Source organism: Myotis myotis, unplaced genomic scaffold (genome assembly GCF_014108235.1).
Source record: "Myotis myotis isolate mMyoMyo1 unplaced genomic scaffold, mMyoMyo1.p scaffold_m19_p_6, whole genome shotgun sequence".
Classification (NCBI taxonomy): Eukaryota; Metazoa; Chordata; class Mammalia; order Chiroptera; family Vespertilionidae; genus Myotis; species Myotis myotis.
In genome coordinates, this window is record NW_023416368.1 from 5,272,854 (window position 1) to 5,282,141 (window position 9,288).

Genomic DNA, 9,288 nt, shown 5'->3' on the forward strand with positions numbered 1-9,288 from the left:
GGAAGTCAAGGTGCTGCAGGAAAAGGAAGGCTGTAAAGAAGGAAAACGAGCTCTCCCCGCCCTCCCCCCCCACCCCCCTTCGTCAGGGGCCACAGTGGAATTTACCAGAGGGAAAGCCTGGGCGAAGAAGAGCATGAGAAAGTGAAGGACCTTCCAGGCCTGGGATGTGTGGGGGCTCAGTGAGTGATTATTTATTTATTTACTTTTTTATTGTTTTTAAAATACTAGAGGCCCGGTGCACAAAATTCATGTGGTGGGGGGGTTCCCTCAGTCCAACCTGTACCCTCTCACAATCCAGGACCCCTCAGGGAATGTCTGACTGCCAGTTTAGGCCCAATCCCTGCAGGAACAGGCCTAAACCGGCAGTTGGACATCCCTCTCGCTATCCGGGACTGCTGGCTCCTAACTGCTCGCCTGCCTGATTGCCCCTAACCACCTCTGCCTTGGCCCCCTGCTGTGGTGGCTTCATCAGGAAGTATGTCCAGAATGACATTTGAAAGGTTGTTCAGCTGTCTGGACATTATGCTTTTATTAATATAGATATGTTTATTGATTTAAGAGAGGAAAGGGGGGGGGGAAGAGAGAGAGAGAGAGATATCAATGATGAGAGAGAATCATTGATCAGCTGCCTTCTGCACACTCCCTACTGGGGATCGAGCCCGCAGCCTGGGCATGTGCCTGACGCCGACGTCAGTGAGCGTTTATGGAATGAAGAGCTGGCTCCGGCCTAGGACGGAGGCTGTGAGTGTCAGAGCGAGAGGGCTCTCTTCCCTTCTGCGGACCCAGGAGGCGTGCGGAAGAGGCAGGAACTACCTGTCACGGTTCCTCTTGGATGTCAGGCTCACAACGCCACGGTCCCTGTCGTCCAGTCCAAGAAAAGCCCCCTGGGATCAAGACCATGGTCCAGGGAACCAGGTGTCAGGGTCGCCCGATTCCTCCCCATGTATTTCTCAGTCACCAGGAAGAGGGCGGCCTCCTGCCTCCCCCCCCCCCCCCCCCGCCCCGCCGTCCCCCCCACTCCTGGGCTCTGAGCTCTTTTCCAAATCCCACCACGTCCTCTCCCAGCGCAGCCTGCAGGTCTCGGTGCTCCTCCCACTGCAGCAGGTGGGAGGCAAGGAAGGCCGAGAGTCCACCCATGGGCCCGGCCTGAAGCCAGTCCCTGCAGAAATGGTGCTCTCTTAGCTGCCTCCCTCCACCCTCCTCCCCGACCCTGCAGTCGCTGGGTTACCTGCAGGCTACCTGTGGGCATCTGCAAAGGGGGAGGGGGTGGGCGCTGTCCTATCTCTATGCAGGTGAGTTCTCCTGGGGCCTCATGCATGCAGAATCGCACAGATGTGTCTCCTGTGACAGGCTCTGCCACTTAGCACGGTCTCCAGGGCTCTGTTCATTGCGTTTCCCCTGCCTTTTATGTCAATGTGCCGACACAGGCCCATGTGTGGGTTAAACCGAGCCGGGCAGCCCGGCCAGCGTGCTCAGTGGCTGAGCGTCGACCCATCAACCAAGAGTCAGGGCGCATGTCCGTGTTGGGGGCTCGGTCCCTATTAGGAGGCGTGCAGGAGGCAGCCAATCGGTGATGTTTCGCTCTCACCCATGTTTCTATCTCTCTATCCCTCTCCCTTCCTCTCTCTCTACAGATCAATAAAAACATATTTTTAAAAACCTGAGCTGGTCAGATGGGGGCCAAGTTGGCATCCTCCTGGCATTGCCGGGTCCTGGTCCCGGTCCTCCCCCCGCAGCCCAGCCCCACTGTCGCCCAAGACGGCCCCCTCCAGCTCACTCAGACCACCAGGCCATTTGCGGAGCTGCCTTCCCAGGTCACCTGGGGGCATCGAGGATCTGCTGGGGGTGGTCAGCGCCTGGACCTTGCCTGTCTGTCCAGCTGCTTCTTTCTGCTCAGGCCTTTGTGGCCTCTCATGGCGACCAGTAGAGGGCGATAGCGCTCCACCTTCTAGAAAGAAACGGCCCGTCCCTCCCAAGGTGGAGCCCAGAAAGCCCCCTTCTCTGGCCCTCAGGTCTGCCCGGCTCACTGCTCATGGGTGAGGAGGGGAGCAGGCGCTGAGGGGACGGGCCTCATCACATGGCTGTGCTGCCCCCAGGCCCGTGTCCAGGGCGCCCTGCTGCCCAGGCCCTCCACTGCCCCTTGCCCACATGTGTGCAGCCTGCGCCAGCTGTGGCGTGTGGGGACCCCTTGGAGGAAGAGGCTGGTTAGAGCTGAAGGAACCGTCTCTGGGCACCTTTGCCCCCACCCTGGGCCGCTCCCTCGTGCAGGGCGTGCTCCGTGGGACCCGCTGCTGCCCACCCTCCAGGCCCAGCTCCTGTGGGACCCCTTCAGGGAAGCCTCCCCCCGACCGGGTGCTGAAACAACCCCGGGGTGCAGATCCAGAAAGGCCGGAAGGAGGGGTGGCCCTGGGGTGGGTCTAGACAGCCCCGGACCCCTGTAGGGGGGAGGCAGAGGTGAAGGGGAGCGGGGATTGCTCAGAACAGTGGAGGGGCTCATTGTCACAGGTGGGAGGTGACCCCAGGGAAGGCAGGGGCAGGTCTGCTGAAGGGGGTGGATGGGGGAGTGGGGGGCGGGGGAGGCCAGTGCCACTCACTGCCCTGGTGGCAATGAGTCTTCTCCCAGCGCCGGCCTCCATCCCACTGTGGTGGGCGGACCTCCCTGGGGAGCGAGGTGGTCCTGGGCTGCGGGATGGCCGGGCTGCGGGATGGCCAGGCTGCGGGGATGGCCGGGCTGCGGGGTGGCCGGGCTGCGGGGTGGCCGGGCTGCGGGGTGGCCGGGCTGCGGGGATGGCAGGGCTGCGGGGATGGCCGGGCTGCGGGGTGGCCGGGCTGCGGGATGGCCGGGCTGTGGAATGGACTGGGCTGCGGGGTGGCCGGGCTGCGGGGATGGCCGGGCTGCGGGATGGCCGGGCTGTGGAATGGACTGGGCTGCGGGGTGGCCGGGCTGCGGGGTGGCCGGGCTGCGGGGATGGCAGGGCTGCGGGGATGGCCGGGCTGCGGGGTGGCCGGGCTGCGGGATGGCCGGGCTGCGGGGTGGCCGGGCTGCGGGGATGGCAGGGCTGCGGGGATGGCCGGGCTGCGGGGTGGCCGGGCTGCGGGATGGCCGGGCTGTGGAATGGACTGGGCTGCGGGGTGGCCAGGCTGCGGGGATGGCCGGGCTGCGGGATGGCCGGGCTGCGGGATGGCCGGGCTGTGGAATGGACTGGGCTGCGGGGTGGCCGGGCTGCGGGGATGGCCGGGCTGCGGGGTGGCCGGGCTGCGGGGTGGCCGGGCTGCGGGGATGGCCAGGCTGCGGGGTGGCCGGTCTGTGGGCAGTTCTCAGCTGCGCTGCGAAGGCTGGGCCCTTCCCACGCCCTCCTGGAATGCGGGGCTGCTCCTGGGAGTTGAGCAGACGTGCGGCTTTCCCTCTGGAGCCCGAGGTCAGCCGGCCTCCCGGGCCGGGCCGGCATTCCTGACGGGGCGCCAACACAAGCAGAGGCGAGGGCCGGCGAGCTCAGAGGCCCCGATCCCGCCATCGCATCGCTCCTGCCCTCATTCCTCTCGGGAAGAGGGTGTCTGACGCCAGAAGTTCCGCGCTCGTGGGGGTGGGAGGGCTCCAAGGCGGGGCCCAGAACCCCAGGCCCTGCTGCAGGGGACGCTGAGCTGGGCACCTGCAGGTGCTGCTGCAGAGTTTTCTTCTTTGCCGATCAGCGGTGCGGCCTCGGCGTCAGCTGCAGACGCGCTCTCAGGGGGTCGGGAGGGTTAGGCCGGGGTTTTGGCTATGGCTTGTTTTTAATTTAATTTATTGGGTTTAAAATTTTTTTTATTGATTTCAGAGAGGAAGGGAGAGGGAGGGGGAGATAGAAACATCAATGAGGAGAGAGAATCATTGATTGGCTGTCTCCTGCACGCCCCCTACTGGGGATGGAGCCCACAACCTGGGCATGTGCCCTGCCCGGGAATCAAACCATGACCTCCTGGTTCAGAGGTTGATGCTGGACCACTGAGCCACGCTGGCCGGGCAATTTATCTTTATTGTTGAAAGTATAACAGATGCCCCCGTTCCTCCTCCCCGCATTGATCCTCTCCACCCCAATCCCGCCCCCCCCACTCCCCACACAGGGGTTTTAAAGGTGAGAGTGGCCCCCTGACCAAAAGGATGGGTAGCTAGGGAAACAAGAGCATCAACTGACATCATTCGTTTTCTGATGGGTGGGGGCCACTGGGCTTCCAAGGGTCGGCTGGCTCAGTGGTCAGCAAGTCATGAGATGAGAACAGTGGGTAGTTCCGACTGATGCACACTCAGCAGGCAGTCACAGGATGTGGCCAACAGCTGGAGTCATAACACGGTCAGCAAAGCGGGGGGTGGGGGTGCGGGGCAGGCCCGCAAGGCAGGGGCCGATGCCTCAGTTTCTCTCGGAGTCTGCAAGATAAGCTAGTGAAGGGACTTCTGTAGTGAAAAGGACAACGCGGAGAATGCAGTTGGTCCGGTGGAGAGCTGAGTGGGAACTGCCAAGGGCCCGGCCACGCGAGCAGGGCCAGAGCCCCAACTGCAGAAGAGTCCAGATACTCGCTCACAAATTATGCCACTAGATGCTCACGGCTAACGGTGACGGGGTTGACTCGCCGAGGCAGTAGAGGGCCCGACGGAGGCCCGGGGGGCTGTGGGGGTCAGAGGGGCAGCCCTGAGCCCAGCCAGGATGGGGGCGGGGGCAGCAGGTCCTCCAATCCCGGTAAAGACAGTGACCATCATCACTGAGCACCTCCTGGTGCCTGCCAGTCCCTGACACTGTACACCCCGACATAGTCCACGAGGGGGCTGACACCCTCCACCTCAGAGATGCAGAACCCGGGGCTCAGAGAGGGTCAGTCCCTTGCCCAAGCCCTCACAGCAGCGGCTGGACTCCATCACGTTGAAAACACCTGCTCAGAGCTGAGCTGAGGTGCCAGGGCCCAGCCTCCAAAGGACCTACAGACCCCCCCCTAGAGGCAGGGAAGTGAGGTGCAGAGAGGGGGGCGTCTCCCTGTTGCATAACTCCAGGGGGCCGGCCACACAAAGTCTAGGCCCCTTGGCGAGGCCAAGTGTGCCTCTTGCTGGGGACAGGGTGTGGACATGTGGCCTCAGCAGGCTGGGGGGACCCTTCAGGGGGCCGAAGCCTTCCCCAGGCAGGCGGAGAGGCAGGACGGGCGAGGGTAGGGCTCTGGATTCCGAGAGGAAGGGTTAGCCCTGGCAGCCCTGGCCAGGAGGGGAGGGGCCGGGGAAGGGGACCAGCCTGCCCCAGGCACTCTGTTGATGCAGCTGCCCCCAGGCTTCTGGAAGCTTCCCCGGGTGCATTTAACAGCCAAGGTTGGGGCTCTGTTCCCACAGTGGATGCCTGGAATATTCATGTTTTCCGTATCCCTGTGTGGGAGCCAAAACCAGCTCCCGAGAGCCAGGAGAGACGAGCCTGAGGGAGAGGCAGGTTCCCCTCCCTGGAATGGAGTCACGGCCCTGGTGTAAGCCAAGGACACGACTTGACGACTTTCCTCTGTTGTCCCTTTAGGTGCTGAGCCTGGCTCCCTCCCCTCCCCATTGTTCTCCTCTCTCTCTCCTTCCTCCTCCTTCTGACAATTCACCTGCAGACCAGCCATGATGCTGAGGAAAGAGGCCAACCTGGTGCAGATCCTGGCTCTGCAGCTCGCGAGCTGTGTGATTCAGGCCAGGTCACTGTCCTCTCTGAGCCTCTCTTCCCTTCTCTGTAAAATGCGACAGTGATACCCACCCGACGGGCTGTGGGGTCAGTGAGTCCCAGTTGCCTATGTTCCAGCCCATTTGCCCTGGAAAACCACCGAGTCTAGGTCCTGGGAAATAATTACAAAAAGAGCAGAAATGCTTTTGTCTTTGAGAGGCCATGGAGAGTGGATAAGGTTACTGGATGTCTCGGAGTCTTGGTTCCCTGTCCCATAAAATTAAAGTAACAGTGCGACCTACCTCAAAGAGCTAGGGGAACTCATTGAATTTATGAGGATTCAATGATATGAGGGATGCCTTAGCACATAGTAAGTGCTCATTACATGGTATGTTGTTGTTATGGACTAGAGGCCCAGTGCACAAAATTCGTGCACGGCAGGGGCGGGGAGGATGGGGGTATCCTTCAGCCCAGCCTGCACCCTCTTGCACTCTGGGACCACTGGCTCCTAACCACTTGCCTGCCTGTCTGCCTGATGCCCCTAACTGCTCGCCTGCCTGCCTAATCTCCCCTAACCCTTCTGCCTGCCTGCCTGATCACCCTTAACCACCTCTGCCTTGGCCCCCTGCCACCACAGCTTCATCAGGAAGGATGTCCAGAATGACGTCCGGAAGGTCGTTTGGCTATCCAGTCTAATTAGCATATTACACTTTAATTATTATAGATGATACACTAGAGGCCCGGTGCATGGATTTGTGCACCAGCGGGGTCCCTCAGCCTGCCCTGTGGGGATTGGGCCAAAACCAGATCTCTGACATCCCCTGAGGGGTCACGGATTGCTAGAGGGCGGTTCTCGGGTGATGCACCCCAGAATTGGGCTCCCTCCTCTCTGGTTCCAGGTGCATCACCTGAGAACTGCAGCTGCCAAGTCACTGCAGCTCAGAAGCTCCTGCGTTAAGTGTCTGCTCCTGGTGGTCAGTGCATGTCATAGCTACCGGCCAGTGGGCAGGTCGCTTAGACTTTATATATATATATTTTTATTTCAGAGAGGAAGGGAGAGGGAGAGAGAGATAGAAACAGCAATGATGAGAGAGAATCATTGATGAGCTGCCTCCTGCATGGCCCCACTAGGGATAGAGCCTGCAATCCGGGCATGTGCCCTGACTGGTAATCAAACCATGACCTCCTGGTTCATAGGTTGACGCTCAACCACTGAGCCACGCTGGTTGGGCTGTTTTGTTTTTGTGTGTTTTTAAAACGAGTGTGGGCATGTGACAGAGACTGGTTCAGGGACTAGGTTGTTGATCCAAGGGGTCAAAGGAAAGACAGCTCAGGGACTTTTCCTCAAACTGTTTAAAGGGGTCACTAAGCTGACGTAAGTGAGGAGCCACTGGAGGCTATCTTGGTTCCCACAGAGGGAGAACCTGCCCGAGAGCAATGTCAACCCAGAAGAGAGCAGAACTGAGAGACAGGGATACACGCCTGACGACATCATGCAAACACCTGGATCCAGCCATTCCTGAAGCCAGAACTGACATGTTCAGCTGTGTGAATTGTTTTGTAAGTTAGGTTTTCCTTGTGTTGGGTTTCAATCTCTTATAATCAAAAAAGCCTAGATTAATAATTCCCCTCCCCAACACCTTTATGATAATAGTAGTTATTAGTTTAAAGTCTTGTTGATTAGGTAGCACCTATGAAAATGTCCCCTGGCCCAGAAGAAGTGGCTATCACAGGAAGGACACGTCGGAGTGGAGAATGGAGCCTGAGGCCTGGGAAGACTGCCTCTAACCGAGACGCAGGGGGAGGGTGCAAAATGCCTCTGGAAGAGTTTGCCTTTTCCGGAGCAGGCACCCCTGTGCTCCAGTCCGACTTCTGCCTGGGAGGGGCCCTGCTTCCCGCGCCTGCAAAACGAGGAGACAAGCTCATGGTGAAGCTTCGTTCAGAGAATGTGTGAAAGTCAGGGCTGCTTCTGCTTGATCGATGCCGGTTCATTTCTCTTCGCCCACGGCTCCCGGAAGAGCGTCACCCAGCCAGGCTGTTCCGCAGCCGGAGGAACGGCGGGGCAGCCCCTTCACCCTCGGCCTCTCCCAGGAACCTGACCCTGAAGCCTGGCCTGGAGGAGGAAACCAAATTGGTGGCGTTGGCCTGGCCTCCGCCAGAAACTCGCAGGCCCTTATCTCCCCCGTGACTAAATTTGGGCCTCAAACTCCATCAGCCTGGGAATTCCTGACGAATTCCAGCAAGGGCCAGAGAGTCTCCTGGCTTTTTGCAGAGCAGGGAGAACGTTTTTCAAGTAACAGTTTAATTTAAAAGTAATCACTGGTCGTTACAGAAAATTTGGAAAACTCGGGAACAGATCACCAGCAACGCCTTCGCCCAGCCCCGGGGCCCAGAGAGGTTTGCTGCTTTTCTGCTGGTCATTCCAGCGTATGGTCAGGTTAGTGGACTGTTGGTTGTTTTCTCTTTTTCCTTTTTAAAAGTATTATTTTATTGATTTCAGAGAGGGAGAGTGGGAGAGAGAGAAACATCAATGATGAGAATCATTGGTTGACTGCCTCCTGCACGCCCCACACAGGGGATCAAGCCTGCAACCATGACCTCTTGGTTCATAGGTCAATGCTCAACCATTGAGCAACACTGGCTGGGCTCTTTTCATTTCTTTTTACATCCATGAGATGGGAGTGTTTGTAGCTTCACGTCTTGGTTTTCCCAGCATATTTTAACATGAGGATGTTCCTGTTATGAACGCTTTGCTGAGTGCAGACATGTGCCTAGCAAACGACCAGCAGGATCTCAGGGATGCTCACACCCATCCCTAAGTCAGAGTCTTACTCTCCTTGCATTGCAGATGAGGAAACTGAGGCACAAAGCGCTTAAGTGCCTGGCCCGTGAGGTGCTGAGACCCAGCTATGAACCGGGTCTGTGCCTGTGCAATGGTTCACCCACCCTCCCTGAGGGAGCTGCCGCTGCTGCCTGCCCAGCACTCCTCCTTTGCTCCCGTTTCTCCCAGGGACTGAGATATCCACCGCTCAGTGCCCTGGGGGCAGCTGTTGGATGGAGGTGGGCGTTATCCTGTCTGACCAATCGGAGCCCCCTATCTCCCTGGCCTCCGTGATTGGTTCAGGATACTGCCCGTGATCCAGGTTTCCAGGTTGGTGTGAGTGAGGATTGCTGACAGGCTGGCTGTGTGTGAGAACCCACCTGGGAACCCCGCTCAACAGGGGGCCAGCGGAGAGAGGGGGAGACTAGGTCCTGCTGCAGCATTTCCGATTCTGGGTTCAGTTGTCCTAAAGGGTTCTTGGGTTCTGCTACTGGACTTCCCATTACCTGAGCTTTTTAATCCCCTGAAGCCATTGCGAGTTGGGTTCCTGTCACTTGTGACCGAGAGTTCTGGTCATTGGGCATTAGGGTTGCTATAGTTTCTTTTTTGTCATTATAAACTAGAGGCCCAGTGCATGAAATGCATGCACTCAGGGAGGTCCCTCAGCCCAGCCTGTGCCCTCTTGCAGTCCAGGAGCCCTTGGGGGATGTAGCACTGCCGTGGAGGCTTGTGGTTGATTGGTGCTCCCCCTGTGGGAGCGCACTGACCACCAGGGGCAGCGCCTGCATTGAGTGTCTGCCCCCTGGTGGTCAGTGTGCA